Below are 21,280 nucleotides of genomic sequence, written 5' to 3'. Positions count from 1 at the left end.
TTTAAGCCAGACACTCGTAACTCATTTTCAGTGGTGCAATTGTCTAATAAATTGTTGGAAACTTTGAAAAATCTTCAGTGTTCCATAAAAATGAAGCCTTTTCACAATAATTGAAACCAGTAATGCAAAACAAATGTATTTCCTTGATAAATTTAGTTTTAAGTAAGCTTTAATTTATATGCTAAATTTTTTAATTTAGTTCAAGTTTTGGCAGAGACATGTTTATTTTAATTGTTGGCCTTCAAAACTCTAGCTTAGGAATAAGCATCTGCTTCTTTTCAATTTTCCGCATAAACTGGATAAATTTCTTCAAGTTGCAAATGAGGGGTGAACATACACTGTATTGCTTCTGGAAAGGTTACAAAATTGCAGCACTTTTTGTGAATCCTTTACGAGAGATCTTACAGCATTACCCTTAAATCTTAACTAGGGTTCTTATATGTACTTACATTTAAGCTGTTTTCAAAGAACATAATACATTAGCATCTAGACCTTGTGCCCAAATAGCCCTCTTTGGAGCACTTGTCGAATACTCTAATACATTTTGAACTCCTCTCATTGCTTTATAGAGATTCACAAAACACATGGATCCTTTCTCTAAGATGAAAAACCTCCCAGAGGAAAAGCACAAACACAGCCTCAGCCCACCTATATTGGAGACCCTGTAACCAATCTGACAAACATACAGTGCGTATTTCTCCAGCTATAGCCTTTGGAAGAAATCAATAAAACTTTCAGAAAGTTAAAGTTAGAGCTCTTGAAACACTGTAGGAGGTAACATTCATCCTTTGCAAATACCTTAAGAAAACTGACTTCTGAGAGAATCCAATCCCTATTATAAAATAGTCTTCCTTCACCAGTAATGGCAACACTGGTAAAGGCACTGCTAAGCATGTTTGCACTCATCTGAACCAAGCAGGCATAGAACCTAGGTAACAACGCCCACTGGCTATTAATATGATTGAAACTATCTGTGAATTGGGACTCAGTTGATATTAAGATGTAAAACCCCTGAAAATCTACAAGAGCGTTTTCTTCTGGGGTGTTTTATCTCGTCGGTTTCTTTGTCAGTCTACCTTTTAAGGTATTACCCGATCGCCATGTTATGTATGGTGTCTAGCCATGGTACTGATGTTCATGATTCCATGAAATGGCATCTTTGCTTTACAAAGTATCAGGGTTATAACAGAGAGAGTGGTGAAGGACTAAGAAACATACTTTAATAGAGCCAGTTAACTTGCTGGACACTATCATCCAGTCAGGAGCCTCAAGTAACATCTCTGCCCAAAAGTTTCAATTCGTAAATAGCAAGGGAATAATACCAAGGCCCAATCACAGAGTAGCAAATACCAGAGGCCTGGGAAAATCCCAAGAGAATAGCTTCAATGGCAGTGATTCTCAAATGTTCAAGGTACACAACAATCACCTGGTGAATGTGTAAAAACAGTTTCTGAGGCCGATCCTCTGAGATTTTAATTCAGCAGGTCAGGCGAGGTCCATGAATTTATAGTTCTAACACGGCTGGCGGAACCAGAGCTGCTGCTCTGAGGAACACACTTTGAGAACCACTGCCCCACCACTTTTAAATCAGAGTCGGCAGTCTTCTAAAAGGCAAGGTGACTTGCGTGTTCATTAAAGTTTGAGAATCACTGCTTTAGGAAATGAGGCAACAGGTTTGTTTGGTTTTTTCCTTCTTCCTGTGATATCAGGATAGGGAGATGGTGAAAAGAGATGTTTTCAAAAGAAAGCAAGTGCTTAAATCACACTCTTTGTCATGAAACAAACCTATCTGGCCACCTTGCTCACCTTCCCCAATGAAGCATCACTCACTCCTTCCTTTATCCACCTCTCCATCCTCACTGTACCTTACCTAGGGCTCACGAGGAGACAGAGGTCCCATATGAACTTCAGATCTGCATGTTATAGATTTCCCGGGAAAATCTAGAATTCATATAATTGTTTTTCTAGTCCATAAAAATTGCACTGGCATTAAACAAAGAATCAAGTTTGAATTACATACGTTTAGAAAACTTTTCATGTAAATAACTTCACAAGAAATTCACAGAAAAATATTGTTTTAGACTGATTGGCAACAGGGCCACGACAAGAGCAAGAAATGTCAACAGAGGGGCCTCCTGTGGTCACCCATGTCTCAGAGATGGAGGAAGGAAAGATAGCCTCTTGACTGATTTGCACTGTATGTAATTTTACATTACATGTAATTACGTGGACTAAACCAAGTGTAACACAGAAGACTAAACATGTTATCATTCCATGTGATGAGCCTCTACAAAGAGGAAAAAACAGAAGATGTGAAAAAAAACACTTTTTTTTCTACTTTAATTTTGTACCTATATGAGATGATGAATGGTCACTAAACTTACTGTGATAATCATTTCATGATGTATGCAAGTCAAAGCACTACGCTATATACCTTCAACTTTTACAGTGCTGTATGTCAATTATATCTCAGTAAAACCGGAAGGAAAAAAAAAAGTGGAAGAGGTGAATATATCAAGCCTTGGCAATGGGAAAGGCCTAAGTCCACGTGACTAATCACACCTCCTTCTTGCTGATTCATGCTATTGTAGATTCAGCAGCTCCAGCAGCGAAACAGCTTATCTGTTAATAAGCTACAGAAAGAAGAGCCCCAAGTCCCATCACGCACTGCAGAAATGTGAGTTGAACTGGCAAACATCTCCCAATCCACCACAACAACCCCTTGCCTCGCTTACCTGAAACTTTCACACATACCACATCTCCCCAATTATTTCCATAATCAGTGAGCCTATTGCTGATCTAAAACCTGACACATACATGAGTAGATTCCAGGTCTGTTAAGTACCAGGAGCAAAGGAGGACATAGAAAAACACCGCCTTTAGTCTCATTTTCTCTGAGAAATTCAGTGCACTGCAAGACAGCACTGGACTGAGAACACGGAACCAAGGTTCTAACACCAGTTTTTCTACCAAATACCTTGAAGCAAGTCACTTGGCCTCTTTCATCTCATTTCTTTCGAAATTAGACTACATTATCATTCAGATACTTCCATATCTAGGAGTCTGTGATTATGCTGAGTATCCATGCTATTAGAAAGCCAAAGAAACAGCTACTCAGAAGCACATGGAAAATAACCATCTTGGATGAGACTTAAGAGCTGCAGTGGCACTAGCTCCACACAAGGCATCCTAATCCCAGGTCAGAACTCGGTACTGCAGGCTGCCCAGAAACTGGGGCATATAATAAGGTTTATTCATATGAGCATCCTTCCTAACTTATTCAACCAGAAGCCTTTCATGAATACCACCCAGATGCTGAAATTAGGATCGCCATCCTTAGGTATCAGGGATTAAAGTATGATCCAAAGAGTTCAAGTTGCCTCCAAAATGTCTGCAACTGCATGGAAGTTGAAGGCCTCACTCACCTCATTCCCACCACATCCTGCAAATCCTTTTCTTAGAAGGAAATCAGAAACTCCCTTTTTTGAAGACAGATGGGTAATTCATGTACAACCATCTATGAGACTGCCTGCATGGGGCCTCCTTGTTTGAAGACTACAGAGATTTTAAATTAAAAGAACCATCTATGTCAACTCTGCCTAGATGATGTGTTCAAAGGGAAGACTCAAAGCAGCAAACCAGAGGGAACTTTTCGTTTACTTATTTCTAAAAAGCCAAATAAACCCTCTAGGAATGGTTATCTGTCATTTCCTTTCTCAGCACCCACTGTTCCTTCTTCTGGCTGCAGTCACAATTTTTATTTGCAAACCATGACTACCGCCCTCAGTGGACCCATGTCTTCTGTCCCAGGGTTCCTTTTCCTCTAAGAATTTTATGATCTGCATGAATCACTTTGCATAGATAACTAAAATTGATCATTAAAATCTGAAATTAAAAAAAAAAAAAAAGAGCATGCAACACCCCGTTCTTATTTTGCTTCAAGGATACTCCTACTGAGCTGATGGAGCTGAAAGCTGCAAAAACTTGAAGGATCCTCCTCTCAGGTTGAAAGACTAGGACATGAAGTACCCAAGTATGCCACACAGAGTTCAAGAAAAGGAATACAGCCAGATCTTCCATCTAAGTATCAGGAAGAAATCGGAGGTAGGGAAAAGAATTGGGGTAGCTCAGCAGTAGCCTTTTTCTTAACGTCAGAACCCTTATTTTTATTCCGAAACAAGACTATAAAACAACATTTCCCAGACATTCTCGCATGGAGGTGTAATCATGTGACTGTGTCTGGGCCAATGACCTGCAAGAACAAGTGTTATGCTGGCTTCCAAAAGGCTCTGGCAAAAGTCCAACTTAATGAAATGAAAATGTCTGATTAGACCTTGACTTGTCCTGACAACTCTGGTCACAGGGAAAGCAGTCTTATTGACTCATCATGTCATTTCGCTCAACTATTAATGCAAGGAGTATCATGAGGAAGAAAGAACTGCTTGCAAATGTACAAAATAAGCAACAAATACCCCTGTCAACAGTATTAAATTATTTATCAATCACACACTACAGGTTATATCACAGTAGTTACAATGATGGAGGCCACTGGGTCCTCACCAACAAAAAGACTGGTTCTTCCACTTTTAGGACAGTTATTTAGAGCAGGGCTCCCCAACCCCCCAGGAACCTGGCCGCACAGCAAGAGGTGAGTGGCGGGGAGCGAGCGAAGCTTCATCTGCCGCTTCCCATCACTCACATTACCACCTGAACCATACCCCCAACCCCCGTCCGTGGAAAAACTGTCTTCCACGAAACTGGTCCCTGGTGCCAAAAAGGTTAGGGACCGCTGATCTAGAGGACTACAGGGCACTCAGCGTTTATCAGGAGTCTGTGCTTTCATACAATCTACTCTTCAGTAAGTCTACGAATCTTTTATCCTTGGCCCTAAACGCCAAAATCAGGGTTGTACTTTATTATAATCAAGGTGTTCAGGAATTTCTGGTGAAAATAAAAGTTTATACTCATATTAAAAGTGAATAAATGTTTCTGAGTCTACCTTTCATCTTTGGTTAATATGTTTCTTACTAAACAAGCCAAATTCATAAAGGAAAAGACAGGTTACCTCATAACACTTTCTTTTCAACTAAAGCAGTAAAGACCCACACTAACACTGCATTTTTTTACTTCCAAATTCTATACATCAGGCTTCTCACAGAAACTTTCACTTCAGCCAGTGGAATACCTTGCAGGAGGCAGGCACTCAAGAAATATTTGTTAAGGTGACTTGAACATAGTAACACATTAGGTGAACATTATAGGAAGTTAGCCTAAGGGCTCTTCACTCAGAAGAAAACAGCTTTTTACCATGTTCTTTATTGCCAAGTGAAAGGATATACATATATAGCCTTGTTCGCTCAAAATGTACCCTCTCCACATCACTGACATCCTGTAAATGGCCATAAATCACAACTGGTCCTTGTCATGAGAAAAACTGTGTGTCAACTTGAGTGTGTCTGCCTTAAACGACAGGTGCAAGGGTAAAATCAAACATATTTAAGTGCTTGGGAAAGAAACACTGCTCTACAGAAGCAAGGGACTATTAGGGGCAGGAATTATAAACATATACACCTTTTATAGCAACAGACTCCAGACAGGAAATCAGGATGAGACTGGTCTATCCTGGCATTCATTTCATAGAGTTTAGTTTTGTCTGATGAATATTTAAACCCAAAGCACTGCAGTGGTAGTGCCAATATATGTCATATTTTCAGTTGCATCTCCTTTCTGGACTAGGAGCGCCCCTAACTACTCATAAGCCTTAAAATCCTAATTATTGGGTAGACCAGCGGCAGACTGGAGTGACACGAAATTAAGGTTGACTTTTAAGAAAATAGGCACATGTCTTGTACTTCTCTATTAGATACACTTTGGCAGTTTGCAGAGCCCAGATGAATTACAGAAGAGACACAGGTACTCTTAATACATCACATGCCTTCTAAAAATTCTGGAAGACGTGGGGAGTCCCACATCATTTCTTTGGGACTAGAGACGTTGCCAAGGACTAAAATTGATGATGCATAGAAGGAAAACCCTCCAAAACTAACTCCTCTGCTTTGCTGACCCAAAGGAAGCCAAAGGAAAGAGACTCTCTCACTCCAAGTAACTCCCTAAACTAACAATGTTTAGAAAAAACAAGCATTTTCAAGATGGTTCAGAGTTAGAGGATAGCAGGCAGAGAGTAGAAACTGACTTGGATTTGATTATGGGGTCACGAGAAAGGATCAGAAATGTTCATTTTTAGTTGTTATTACTGAAGTTTTTATAAAATCCCAAGACATTCACTAGAACTTTACTAATTAAGACACGTAACCCACACACGACTAGACTACAAATACTTATAATACATGTTTTTGGTTTTTGTTTTTTGAGAAAGAAATCTCAACTACCAAAGGTTCACCAGCTGCAGGACTTCAAAGGCAGTAATAGGAGCAATGGTCTCCAATGACTCAATTTGGAAAGAAAAATCTCTCACACAACCCACCCGTTAGGCAAGATGACATATACATCTACTTCAGGACACCTTACGTTTTGGATGAATAGCCTTGAATTTACTTCACAGCCAATAGCTTGCCAGAGAAAACTTCGAGTTGGATCCTATTACTTAATACACTAAATCCACAGCTCAAAGTCCATCTCACTGGATAATTGAATATAACTAGCGATGGGAATTAAAACTGAGGATGCCAGCAGCCCTGATTTCACTGTTATTATTTGTACTGTGTGAAATGATTTTCATATTGGCAAGTATGGGATCTCTGAAACTGTGCACTCTTCCTATCTACCATGGTACATACGATTATTTGCCCATGCACGCTCTGAGGGGCAATGTGGTACAATGAAAGGAGCCCTGAGCTTGAGTCAAAACCAGTTCTAGTGCCAGCTCTGCCACTATCTGGCTGAAGACCTTGGACCACACTTTAGGTCCAAGTTTACTCATTAATTTATTTAATAACCATGATTTGATCACAGACCTAAAAGAACACAACATTGCTCAGCTGTAAAAGGGGGGAAACTAGACCTAGTTTATAGACCTGGTGTTAGATTTAAATGAGATAATGGGTGTACTTTGCATCCAAGACACATTGGTGCTAGTCTTCTTCTACCGCAACTATCAGGCACTGTGTTCAGTCTAAAACACCACTGCAGGGAGCACACTGGAAGCCCTCATCACGTTTGTCATCACTGGGTAAAGCCTCTTGCCTCTTAGTCGGTAAAATCCATGAAGGCCAGGATTTTCTTCTTTCTAATACACAGACACATCCTCTGAACCTGCATGTGCCTCAGCGCCTAGTAAGCACTTAATAAATAATTGTTGAATGAATAAATTCTCTTTTATTCCTTAAAATAACTCTGGATCAACTAATATTTTTACCATTTTACAGTGAGGAGGCTGAATAATGAGATAAACTGTCTATAAAATCAGGTGATAAGTCCCTTCCAATTCCACAATGCTATCTATAGTTTTTATATTTTCCAATAGTTCATCATTATATCATTCTTCCTAAATAATTGCTACTTACTCACATTTATTGGTTATTGCTTAAATAATAGCAAGAGTCTCCAACTATAAAATCTACTCCTATCTTTAAGGAAAATAAAATATTTGAACTATAAAAAAAACATTTGTTTCTAAGAAAACTTTATTCTCACATCTACACACAAACTATCTAATGAGGTTATTCTTAAGAAACTCTTCCAAGTAATTTTCCCAACCTGAACTTCCATATACTTTTCCCCAAATAAGAAGCGAAATAAACAATCAGTCAAGAGTGATATTAAAAACATGGGGGCAATCCTGTCCCTAAAACATTTCTTCACCAAAACTTGGATTCTTTCACTTTCAGAGCAGCAAGATCATCTTTTTTACTATCTTTCAGAAGATAACTGTAGCTTCCCTAGTCTGGGGCCCTAAATGAGAAAGACCTGGGTTAGATGCAGCCAATGTCACAGGGTCTCGTGGCTCTCAATCAGTATTTTCACACACTCCCAATCATAAATGCCCCAGAGACCTCCTATCCTCAAAACGGACACTGCTGTATCTCAAGTTCAGGTTTACAGAATGATGGCCTCCTCCAAGGCCTTCCTTAGAAAACGTATTCCCAAATTTGCCATCTCACCTCACGCTTCCTTCTCCAAAAGCAGCCTACTCTTTACCACTTATAAGTCTTCTCCTCTAGAGGGCTGAATGTATATTGGGGCACTCAGCAGATATTACACTCTACTCCATCAAAAGGATCTCATAAATTTGTTTTCATTTAGTAATTAACATTCCTCTAGACTCGCAGAAGTGCTGAGGGCAAAGTCATAACGCTTTTAATGGCAAAATCAAAATGGAAGCCCAGGTCAGACTTCACATCTAATGCTGTTGCTGGCAGACCCAGGGATTTTGAGACCGAGCAAGATGATTTTATCATTAAGGCATCACCACTGCTGTGCAGGGAATTTCTCTTTCATTACACCTCAGCTCCCTCCCACCTCAAAACGCTGCGTAGAGTTCTAACGTACTCTGAAACCACAGCAACTTATGACAGAGCAGCCATCATGATGACCTGTAAGTCATCAAGATACATATCAACCACTGGCTATGTTATTAATACCTGAAGTATCAAATTTGCTAAGGAAGCAAAAAGGAGCTTCATTCTTCCTCAAGGGGAATCAGAAACCAGTACGTTCAAGAGAGGATTTCCATAGGAAAACCGCCCCTGCCTCAGACAGCACCTACCATCAACATGTTTATGGGCAAACACAGTATCAGAAAAACATGCTGTGAGTCTTAGAAACAGCATATGCCTCATTTCATACGGGCTGCTATGGTGCCAGGCATTGTTTTTTGTTTTTTGGGTTTTTTTTACTGCATTTCAGAGAAATAACCGTAAAATGAAGGTCTATAACCAGCATATAACACAATAAACAACAGCATCAACTTCTGCACCCTTTTTGTGAATGGTTTCCCTATGCTTTAATTGAAAATGTAAGTTTTAATATGCTTTGTGTTTTCTCTCAAAATAGTTTGGGACCAATTCTATTCTAAGACTTCTGTATTTACCATCTCCATCCAAGGTCCAAAGATTACAGAATTTACAAATGAAGGACACCCCCTACACACACACACACACACACACACACACACACACACACAAGTCAGTAATAGAGGAGCTATGACAACAAAATTCCTGAATGACAGAAAGAAACACAGAGGACAGTGGCTTGAAACAGCAATGGTGGTCACCACAAGCTTTGTCCTAGAGTTCAGCTCAGGTCTTTCTGAAAGCCTGGACCAAAAACTCACAAAAACAAGAAGCAGTAACACAGTTCACATAACTTTCCTGAGCTTAAATATATAATAGATCTGGGTAACTGTCCAACCTAGGTTGTATCTTCAGGGAATCTCAAACTCTCATAAAAAACCAAGGTTTCTGGCTCAAGAAAAGGCTTAAAAGTTAGAGATGAGCATTGTTAAATCACTGGTTCCTATTCACATTTCAACCCTTGAAATAACGTTTCACTACTTGTCTCAGTCACCAGCGACTCTATAGTCTGTCTTGAGAAAGCTCACACGCCTCCCTGGACTCAGCCATCTCCTTCTCACCGAGAGGTCAGGTCCAATACAACCAAAGCTTAATTCACTTCAAAAGATATGTGAACTATTATTCAAGGACAGTAGCTGTCTGTTTACAGAAGCTTCATCCACATCAAGGCAGCTGAGTTTGTGAGCTTGATTTTTGTATTCTTCTTTCATTCTGTCAAAATTCAAGCTTACAGATATTTCTACTTTCAGTCTATTCTTTAATACATGTCCCGCTCAGTGTAAGACAGGACTCAGAGTTTCAATGACATAACTGTATATTTTCCCAAGAAAATTGTTTATGTACCTTTCCATAAATGTTTTAACTTTTTCACCTAGAATATAAAATCCTTGAACAAAATGTCTGTCTTCTATAGTTTAGCAAGATACATGCTCAACACAATTTCCAAATCACCTTTAGTACCAATTTTAACCATGAAGAACACTGAAAATTCTACTGTAAATTATCAAATATATGGAAGCAAATATATAAATGAAATTCTTCTGTCATTTAGTACAAAGAAGAGAGATACAAATATAGGATAATTTCTCAAATGAGTTTCAACTACTTAATGCGCTACTTTAAAGCATATTCACAAACAATAGAAATAATCAATCTGAAGAACTGGATTCATCTCTATACACAAGGGACATTTTTATACAGTTTCTCGAAGAATTAGCCACACAAGCACAATAGGTACCATAAAGATTAAAAGAAAGTAACTGCATTAAAAATACTTCAGTTTATTAAAAGGAACGGTTCCTATTTTATAGGTATACACATCTATTTTTATAGAAAAGAACACATCTATTTTTATTCTAATTTCCATGACTCACTCCCCACCCATTCACCGAGGAGATAGATAACAGTTGATCCTATTTTTCACCTTTTAATTTATTCTACCTGGAGAAATAAAATTCATCATTGTCCTATGTTATTTTCCCTCCCCTTTGGACATTTATCCACGAAATAAACATCTACTACCCACTGCTGTTAAGCAGTGTGCTGGGTCCTGGGGCTCCATCCCAGTCTCCTCCGCTGGTTTCCCCTATTTGCCCCAATTTCTAAGCGCTGAAGTGTCCCAGGACTCAGCCCTGTCTCATCCTCAAGTCAGTCTACACATGCTCACTTGGTGGTCTCAGCTAGTCTCCTGGTCTAATTAGCATCTATCCTATGCTGACCACCCCCATGTTTATATATACTGCAGACCTCTTTCCTGGGCTCCAGTTTCACATATGGACTCACCAACTCATCCTCTGCCAACAGATGTTTTACAGATCTCGAACGTTTAACAGGCCCAACTAACTGCAGATCTTCTCCACCAAACCTCCTTTCAAAGGATGAAGTTGATGACAACTTCGTCCTTCTAGTTAGTTAGGCTGAAATCCTTGAAATCATCCTGACACCTCTTTCTGTCATACCCCACATCCAAGCTATCAACAAACCTCTCTTGGAAGGCTGGCCAAGGAGACACTTTGACGTAAGCTTCTGCCCAATCCTGACGCCTCTGCCTCCCTCCCACTATGTTGTTCCCAAGGGCACATGCTTACAAGTATTCTACACACTAAACCCTGTCTGAGTCTACTTCCCAAATGATCCAAATGCTTCAAGTCTTCACTACAAACATCCATTACAATATTGTGCATAGAACAGCTTATCCCTACTAGAAATAAAACAAAGGATGATTTTAGCTGATCTGTGTGTAGAATCATATAGTTATAGATTCAGAGATTAAGGATATTTCTTGTCTTCTTTACAAGGACACTGAATGCCTCATGCTGCCTTACTACTCTTTTTGTTTATCCTCCATGCAGCAATGAAAGGCTTTAAATAAATCTTATCCATTCAAGTCCAACTGGTATTTTTTCTTTCTCTTCCCTGAGGAGCATCTTTTTTCTATACTACCACTTCTCTATTACTTCAGTTATTCACTGCATTTAGTTGTTTATCTTATTTTTTTCAGAAATATTCCTTCATAACAAGGAGGTGCTAAAAACCTCATTTCACAAGTAGGTATGAAAAAGAAATATCTTGAACACCTTTCCTAAAAAGAAATCTAAAGGTAGGTAATTTAGTACGTAAGACTTTAGGAAAGCATTAGAAGAAAGTAAGACAAAGTCAAATATTAACAATTTACTGAACATAAATTCTCATTACACAAAAAAGTATCTCTCCTTATAACTTCAAAATATTAATAGGGCAACACAGCAAAATATCAAGTGTCAGATGCAGCTAGACTACAAAATGTTATGTTTTTATTTTAGAAGTATGTTTTTTATTATTGCTGAAACGAGAATTTTAGAAAAAAAACTACCATCAGTTTCTTAACATGTAATTTATTTGTAAAAGTCAACCAAAACAATCTGAATTCAATCATCAGCTCAGGAGGCAGATTCCATGACATTTTTTCCCCCTAAATGCTAAATGACACAGGCAGCGATAAAATATGCAGAGAAAGAACCATGTCACAGAAGATGTGACAATTTTGATAAATGATGATAAATTGTGATGTAGAACAGCCGTTTGTAAGCTGCTGTTTTCAAAAACATGTATTTTAATGATGATTTTTGCCAAATATCATTTTAGAGAGATATTCTGTAATAAAACCATTGACTAACAAAATTGGTACCTTATTATAAATTAGAACAGAAATGTATTTCAGTTTTCAGCAAACTTGTAATTTTGCTTTGAATGAGAATGCATTTTAGATCCAGTCAGTTCCTTACAATGTTAAACACAGTCATCATCTGACCCAGAAATCCCACTCCGAGGTATAAAACAGAAATTAAAACATACTTTCACACAGACCCTTGTACATGAATGTTCATACATGCAACATTATTCATAAAAGACAAGAAGTGCAAACAACCCAAATGTCCATCAAGTGACATATAATATCAATAGAACAGAATATTATTCAGCAATAAGAAGGAATAAAGTACTGATACATGCTACAATACGGATGAACCTTGAAAATATTATATTAAGGAAGCCAGTCACAAGAGGCTACATATCATTATGTTTATATGAAATATAAATTCTATTTATATGAAATGCCCAGGATAGGCAAATCCATAGAAATAAGATGTAGATAAGTGGTTGCCTAGGGTTGAGAGTGTAGAGGGAATGGAGAATAATTGCTAATGGATATAGGGTTGCTTTCTGGGGTAATGAAATGTTCTAGAATTGTGCACGGTGATGGCTGCACAACTCTCTGGCTATACACAACCTCTGAATTGTACACTTTAAGTGGGTGAACTGTATGTGAACTACATCGCAAAAAAGCTATTTAAAATGCCAGTTAAAAAGGCCAGTCAGGGGCTTTCCTGGTGGCGCAGTGGTATAGAATCCACTTGCCAATGCAGGGGACACGGGTTCGAGCCCTGGTCCAGGAAGATCTCACATGCTGCGGAGCAACTAAGCCCACGAGCCACAACTACTGAGCCCAAGTGCCACAACTACTGAAGCCCGCGCGCCTAGAGCCCACGCACCGCAATGAAGAGTAGTCCCCGCTCGCCGCAACTAGAGAAAGCCCACACACGGCAACAAAGACCCAACGCAGCCAAAAATAAATAAATAAATCAATTTACTTTTTAACAAAAGGGCCGGTCATGTTGTAGCTGTTTATAACTTGTATAGACTTTTCAAAGTCTAAATCCCTAATTATCAAAATATGTTTCTTACTGTCCACAAACCTCATTTCATTTCCTTACATAAAACCATCTGCCTATTCCACTATAAATACTACACGTAGTGAAAGAAAGTGCTTCTAAAATTAAATTGTTTTCAAAACAGATTTCTCCTTAATATATTTAATTTTAATGATTCGCATGTGAATTATCCACACTTTCCATTAACTATGGTTAAATTTTCAATCTCAGATAAGTATCCCCCAATACAAAAGCACATTAACAGGCCATTCCTCTCCCAACACAAGCTGTGTGGACTAAATTTTTAACGTATTAGCTTGAATTTTAAAAAGCAAAATTAAGGAGGCAGATCTGTAAGAAAAGCAAGCATATGAAGTCTCAGAATTTTAGAATGGAAAATATTTTCAAGACTGATCCTCTTCAGGACTACTGAAACTTTAATATCTAAGAACTAACCCTAGGAATTTTGTGATATTCTCATATCACCTTACTTTTTAAATTTTTATTGGAGTATAGTTGATGTACAATGCTGTGTTACTTTCTGCTATACATACCTTACTATTTTGCCTTATTATTTATATTTACATTAAGTTGATTCCTTTCTTTTTTTTTTAACTTAGCAATGTATGACACAACATCAGTGAACTTATGGGTTTGGTAAGCTATCTGTACTAGTCTAACAAACATTACAATAAATAAAATTTTAAATGGTGATGTGTCTATCACTTAAAAACATCTTGCACATGATCAGTACTACATATACCACACTTTGGGAAACACTGATCTAGTTTTATCTTCTAATTTTATGGGTGAGAAAGTTGAACTTCCTGGTGACTCTCAAAAGTCTGTGCACATCAGAACCTCCTGGAGGGTTTGTGTTAAAATAGAGAGTGCTGGGCCCTTCCCCAAGAGCGTAGGTCTGGGGTAAGGTCTGAGAATTTACGTTTCTAACAAATATCTAAGTGGTACTAATGCTGCTGGCCCAGGGACCGCCCTTCAAAAACCACTGACCAAAACCTACTAACCCCAAATTAGTCAGACCAGAATTTAAACTAGAACCCAATCTTCTCTTAGATGCTCTTATAATTATATGCTCTATCAAACATGTTTAATGTTGCTGAATTTTATTCACCTTTCACTTAATTTTACTCTTTTCAATAAAGGTGATTATTAAATGCTAAAGATCAGGTTTATACATTTTTAAGACTTCAGAGTTGTTATAAAATAGTGATTAATAAAAATTTAAGGAAAAGAACATTACAATCACCTTTGAGGACCCTGAATCCCTTTTCTTGGTCACATACCCTCCGTTAGTCCTTTGAGATAAACATTATCTTCAAGATTGTGTCTTATCATTCACTTGCTTTTCTTGTTAATTTTCTCATAGCTGTATCTCTAAATAACATATTGTTTAGGTTGTATGTTCTGAGCTTTATACTATATCTTTTTATGCTATTTGCTTTTTTATTCAATATGATGTTTTTGAGATGTAGCCCTCGGTTTTTATCAGTAATTCATTGCTTTCATGGCGGGACAGGATTTCATCGACAAGAAAACAGCACTAAAATTGTTGACTTTTTTTTTCATTTCGAAAAAATCAGAGGTAAAAAAGAAGTTGCAAAAATAGTACAGAGAAGTCCTATGTATGCTTCATCCAGTTTCCTCCAATGGTTACATCTTACCTAACTATATTACAGTATCAAAACCAGCAAACTGGTTTTGGGACAATGCTTGTGTATAGTTTCAGGCCATTTTATTATATATGCAACTCTCAATTTTTAAGTTCTTTTTTTTTTTTTTTTTTCTCGCGGGCCGCCCAGGCCGCGAGACCAAGAGCCGCGGGGGCCGGGCCGGCGCGCCGCCCCCGCCCCGCCTCAGGCCGCCCGCGCTTGGGCCGCCGCCCGGCGACGCGAGGCCAGTCCCACCCCGCCCCCACCCCCGCCGCCGGCCCGGGGGTCGCTCACCTTCCGTGTTGCCCCAGACCACCATGCCCGGGCACAGCCGCCTCCTCCGGCCTCGCTGGCCCCGCCGCCGCCACACGGTGCCCTCGCCTGCGGCGGGGAGAAGGGCCGGGGAAGGAGTCGCACCGCCGCGCCGCGGTCCACGCTCGCCCCACACTCGCAGCGGCCACACTGAGCGCGCCCAATGGCTGCTCTGTCCCTCCCCCTCCGACGGGCGCGCGCGCCGCGGCTCCGCCCCGCCCCTCCCCCTGCGGCGGCCGGCACGCTCCCAGGCTCCTCACCGCCCTTCCCCACCCGCGGCGGTTCCGGCCCCGGCTCGCACTCCGCCCCGCGCTGCGCAAGTGCCCGCCTCGCGCCTAGCCTCGGGGGACCCTGAACCACCTGCGCGGCGCCCCTCCCAGGCCCGCCCTCGGAGGTCAGCTCCTCCACTGCACGTGACCGTCTCGCTCGCGGGGGCGGAGAGGAGCGCGGCGCCGGCCCGCCTTCCGCATCCCGAGACCTGCGCGCCTCTCGCTGGGGTTGATGCGCTGTTCTCCTCTCTGCGAGTCCCCGCCCCGCGCTGCACTCCCCAGTCCGGGAGGACACTAGCTCAGGGACTGACCATGCTTAATCAAGATCATTCTATTGATATTAATGAATATCTGAGTTACTTCCTTTATTCCCCCCCCCCCCGTCAATTAAAGACAATGCTCCTACCTATTAGAAAAATGAAAATCCAAACACTGACAGCCCCAAATACTTGCAAGAATGTGAAGTAATAGGAACGCTCATTCATTGCTGGTGGGAATGCAAAATAGTACAGCCATTCTGGAAGAGAGTTTGGCAGTGTCTTACAAAACTAAACATACTCTTACTATACGATCCAGCAATCGGACTCCTTGGTATTTACACAAAGGAGTTGAAAAATTGTGTCCACATCAAAAACCTGGACACAAAAAAAAAAAAAACCTGGACACAGATGTTTCATAGCAGCTTTATTCATAATTGCCAAAACTTGGAAGCCACCAAGATGCCCTTCGGTAGATGAATGGGTAAACAAACTGGTGCATCCAGATAATGGAATATTATTCAGCACTAAAAAGAAATAAGCCATCAACCCATGAAAAGATATGCAAGAACTTTAAATGCTTATTACTAAGTGAAAGAAGCCAATCTGAAAGGCTACATACTCTTTGATTCCAACTAAGTGATACCATAATGGTGGATAATGTCATTAGTCAAAACCCATAGAACATACAACACCAAGCGTGAATCCTAATGTAAACTATGGACTTTGGGTGCTAATGAAGTGTAAATGTAGATTCATCAATTGTAACAAATATACTTCTCTGCTGAGTAGTTGATAATGGTGGAGGCTATACATATGTGGGAACAGGGGGTACGTGGGAAATCCCTGTACCTTTCACTCAATGTTGTTGTGAACATAAAACTGCTCTAAAAAAATAAAGTCTACAAACTTTAAGCTATAAGATGAATAAGTTCTGAGGTTCTAATGTATAGCATGGTGACTAGTTGATAACACTGCAATGTATAACTATAATTTGCTAAGAGAACTTAAAGGTTGACCCCAAAACATATACATATATATTTATATATTCCCCTTTACCATAAATGTACGGCTGTGCGCCTGGCTTCTCTAATCTCTTCCAATCATCTATTTTTATTTCTGCTCAGTACCATGCTGTCTTAATTGGTAGAGTTTTATAATAGCGAGTCTTAATATCTAGTAGGTCAAAAATCCCCAATTCACTCTTCCATTTGCTGTTAAGAATCAGCTCGCATGTTCTATGTGGGGGAGGGAGGTGAAGGAAATTCATTTTAGCTTCATAAAACCTCTAAAACAATTTGGGGAGAATCACATCTTCTGTAGATTGAAATTTTCTATTGAAATAAGATTTATTTCTCCATTCCTTTAGTTTTTCTTAAGTGTCTTTGTTCTATAATTTTCTCCATATAGTTGTTGCCTATTCTTGCTAGAGTTATTCCTAGGTACTTTATAATTGTGATAATATTATAAATGGTATCTCATTGCCTTTTCTAAATAGTTGTAGCAGAGTACAGAAATGCAATTGATTTTGTATATTGATTTTGTTTGCAGTATACTTGCTAACCACTTTTATTCATTCGAATACTTCATCTGTAGATTCTTTTGGTTTTTCTACAGGGACAAGATATCCTCAATGACTAGTGATAGCAGTTTCTTCTTCTCCAATGCTAAGAATTCTTCTTTTTCTTCCTGTGTAAGACTTCCTATATAATGCTGCAAAGAAGGATTATCTTATCTTGTTGGTGAAAGGCGTCTTATCTTGTTTCCAATATTAAAAAAGAATGTTTTCAGTGTTTCACCATTAAATATCACATCTGCTGAATATTTATACCTTCTAATGATAGTCTGTTCATTTTGTATCATGAATAGACACTGAATGTTATGGAATGCATTTTCTACATCTCCTGAGATTAAATTTTTTTTAAATCAAGAATTCAATGGGGGACAGATGGATTGAGAGTTTGGGGTTAGCAGACGCAAACTATTATATATAGGATGGATAAACAACAAGGTCCTACTATACAGCACAGGGAACTAAATTCAATATCCTGTGATAAACCATAATGGAAAAGTATGAGAAAGAATGCATATATATGTAACTGAGTCTCTTTGCTATACAGCAGAAATTAACATTGTAAATCAACTGTACTTCAATAAAAAACTTACTCTGCACCCATAATGTGTCACACTGTTCTAGACAGTAGAGGTAAAGCAGTGACCAAACAGATGAAAACACTTGCCCTCAGGGAGTTCACCTTGTATTAAAGGAGAACAAACACAATGAATAAATAAAATGCATAGTTTGTTACATATTGATCAACACAAAAGGCAAAAATGAAGTAGAGAGGGGAACAGGTAGTGTGGGGAAGGAGGTCTGCAACTTCAAATGCAGTGGTAGGAATGGGTGTCATTGACAAAATGACATCTGGCAAGAGCCTGCAAGCAGAAACAAGAGCATAGCTTGTATGCAGTAAGCACTGCAAGGCAATATGAAGTTCTGTTCCAAATTCTGTGAAGGAAAAGTGAATTTCTGAGTAGGTTCACTGGAAAATATAAATGTTAACATACTATTTTAGTTGCTAATTCCCTATCACAAGCAATGAAGCTTAAAAATCTTACATCAACTATTAAGTAAATTAAAAAAACAGCTGAAACCATTATAACCACCAGTAGTACCAAAGTAGCATTCTTATTAAAAGTATGAAAATAACCATTTCAACATAGAATACAGAAAGATAACAAAAGTTATTCTGTTGTTCAAAGTAAATTATTATAAAATTTCAACTTGGGTCACAGAAGCCTATCAAAAAAATAAGTATGGGAAAAGCATAAATGGAAAAAAGAAATATTCACAAGTACAAGACCTAAAACTCATTGTAAGTACTCCCCATAAGTTATCTGACCCAATCCAGGGCTAACACTCTAAAGAAACATGAAAACAAAAAGACAATCACTCAGAGACCAGATGACAGAAAGAGGAAAGGAATCGTTTCAAAGATGTGTTACAGAAAGTTCAAGTACAAAATTTTCAAATCAATATTGAGAATGCAAAAGGAAAACAGACCCAGCAAGTCTAACTAGCAAAGAAATAAATAAGCAAAGACAAAAAGAGAAGTACATCTAAACACACAAAGACTGACCAAAAGAGAATAAGGAAACTCCTAAACCAAAAGGTCACAGAGGTGTCCTATCCAACATTAGCTCATGGGATGATGATAGGTGTTTATGCGGGGGGGGGGCGGGGGGGGAGGGGGTGAATAGGTCAAAGTTAATCTATTAGATTCTTTATGCAGTACATCTCAGAATCTTTCAAAATGCCACTGTGAATTATGAATCACTAACCTACTTTGGGGGTAGGGTATGGGGGGCACAGAGTAAGTACGCATAAGAGTGTAGTCTTTCCCATGCCAGCTCACCACGGAACCCTTTATTTTGGCCAAAAACAAAAGTCTGTGAGAAAAATATTGTCCTAAAGGATGGTAAGACAGATGAAATTCATAAATCGCTTTGTAGAGTTAAAGGAATGCTAAAAAAAAATTTAAGGACTTTCTGGTTGTTGTTTTTTTCTTTTATTATTGGTAGAAAGCCAGCCAAGAATCAGCTGGACTTACAAACATGAGTACATGGATGAATAAAAGATAGAAAAGAGAATAAATCAAAATTCTGATATATTTTACTGAAGAGGATATTTGGATACAAATGTTGTTATGAAGCAGTCCAACTGTGCTAAAGTAAAGAAAGAAAAATGCAAGGGTTGTACTCGTCCTAACTGACAAAAGTGAAATAAATCACCAGGATGGAATGGTATCCAACCAGAGTTCTGGATGCTCTTGAGGACGACTATGAATTTGTAGGCAAAGTTAGATAGAATCATCCAAATAGCCCCAAATTTGGCTCCTACAAAGGCTCTGGAGAAGACCCAATAAAATAAGATTCATTGTGGATTTGTTGGAAGTATGGGGTAGGTTGATGGAATTTTTAATTAAGAATAGACTCAGACACTGAAGTAAAAATAACCTAATAGAAGAAACACCGTAAAGTTATAGAATCTATAGATATCTGTATTAATTCTATATCTATAGGTAGATTCTGTATCTATAAAGAGAAATAGATATAAAACACCTGAAATTTTTTGAAGTGGTAAATAAACTGAGGCAGGAAATAATGTTTATTTAGACTTTCGACACATCTTAGACAACATTCTTCAACAAAGGCTTAAAATATTAAATCACTATCAAAAGAAATATTCTGCCCCAGATAGGAAAGCGGCTTGGTGGCAGAAAACAAAAGGAAGAAATAAGCAAAATTTCAAATATAGTTTATCTCGGGATATTAGTGAAAACTAGTCTCATTTGTATAATATTGAAAAATGGAGCACATGGCAAATGTTCAGGTTTAGAAATGAGCAGTGAAAATGCCAAGCGCCAGAGATAACCGATGGAGAGTTATTTATTTATTTAGTACAGTCCTGGCAATGACAAGGGTCATAGCCAGTATGATCCACGACATTCAAGGAAGCTCTCCACGTGCCAAACACCACCTGAGTCACTGTATGTGCATGACTTTGTTTAGTCTTCACAACTTCCTACAGAAGTAATTGCCATTTTATTCCATGAGTTTACAAGCTAGACAGTAAAGGCTCAGAGAGGAAAGTAACTTCCCCAAAGATCACTAAGGTAAGTAGGTGGCAGTAATAGTAGCTACTAAATGATAGAGCTAAAATTTGAAACCTGGCAACTGACCCCAGAATCCTTACCTACTTTGGGGGTAGGGTATGGGGGGCACAGAGTAAGTATGCATAAGAATGTAGTCTTTCCCATGCCAGCTGACCACGGAACCCTTTATTTTGGCCAAAAACAAAGCACTGCGAGAAAAATGCTGTCCTAAAGGGTGGTAAGTCAGATGAAATTCATAAATCACTTTGAAAGGTTAAAGGAATGCTAAAAAAAAAAAAAAAAAAAAAAAAAAAAAAAAAAACTACTGCACCAATGGTTCTCAAACTTGAGCATGCATCAGAATCACCTGGAAGGTGTGTCAAAGACAGACTGCTGGGCCCCATCCCCTCGAGTTTCTGACTAAGCAGATTTTGTGGGTTCCGAATTTCTATTTCTAACAAACTGATGTTTCTGCTCAAGGGCCCACACTTGGAGAAATATGGTCCTAAGCCACAGGTGGTGAAACAAGAGATCACGATAAGAATGGTCTCGGGAAAAGGAGAAAACCTAGGTGAAGAAAGCTGGCGTGGAATTAAGGAAAGGAGGGATGAATCATCCAGTAAATGGGGTCCAGCTAAAATCACATGGAAATTTTCCTGGGCCTTTTGCTCCCTGGGTGGGCAAAGAGTCTTCCTGGGACCTCATACAGCCTAAAACTATTCAACCCAGCTTCAGGCACAGTAGAAATTTAATGGCAAAAGGATGTCCCCACGTTCAGGATCTCTGTACTCTGGCTACCACCACAAACCTTACCCACTGACAATGCCTAGAACTCCTTTAACAGGAAACAAAACGTTTTACTTTGTAGCAAGAAATAGAAGCTTGAGAAGGAAATAAG

At 39.0% G+C, this 21,280-nt stretch overlaps 1 long non-coding RNA gene across 4 annotated transcripts in view; it reads right to left on the bottom strand.

The window, feature by feature from the left end:
- Positions 1-15,378, bottom strand: part of LOC132362749 (uncharacterized) — a 47,392-nt gene extending 32,014 nt beyond the window's left edge. For all 4 annotated transcript variants that reach the window (XR_009502468.1, XR_009502466.1, XR_009502467.1 and 1 more), the window contains exon 1: positions 15,184-15,378. This is a non-coding gene — a long non-coding RNA (uncharacterized LOC132362749). The remainder of the gene's footprint in view (positions 1-15,183) is intronic.
- Between the last annotated feature and the right edge of the window lie 5,902 nt (positions 15,379-21,280).

Source organism: Balaenoptera ricei, chromosome 3 (assembly GCF_028023285.1).
Source record: "Balaenoptera ricei isolate mBalRic1 chromosome 3, mBalRic1.hap2, whole genome shotgun sequence".
Classification (NCBI taxonomy): Eukaryota; Metazoa; Chordata; class Mammalia; order Artiodactyla; family Balaenopteridae; genus Balaenoptera; species Balaenoptera ricei.
This window is presented reverse-complemented; position numbering and strand designations above follow the sequence as displayed.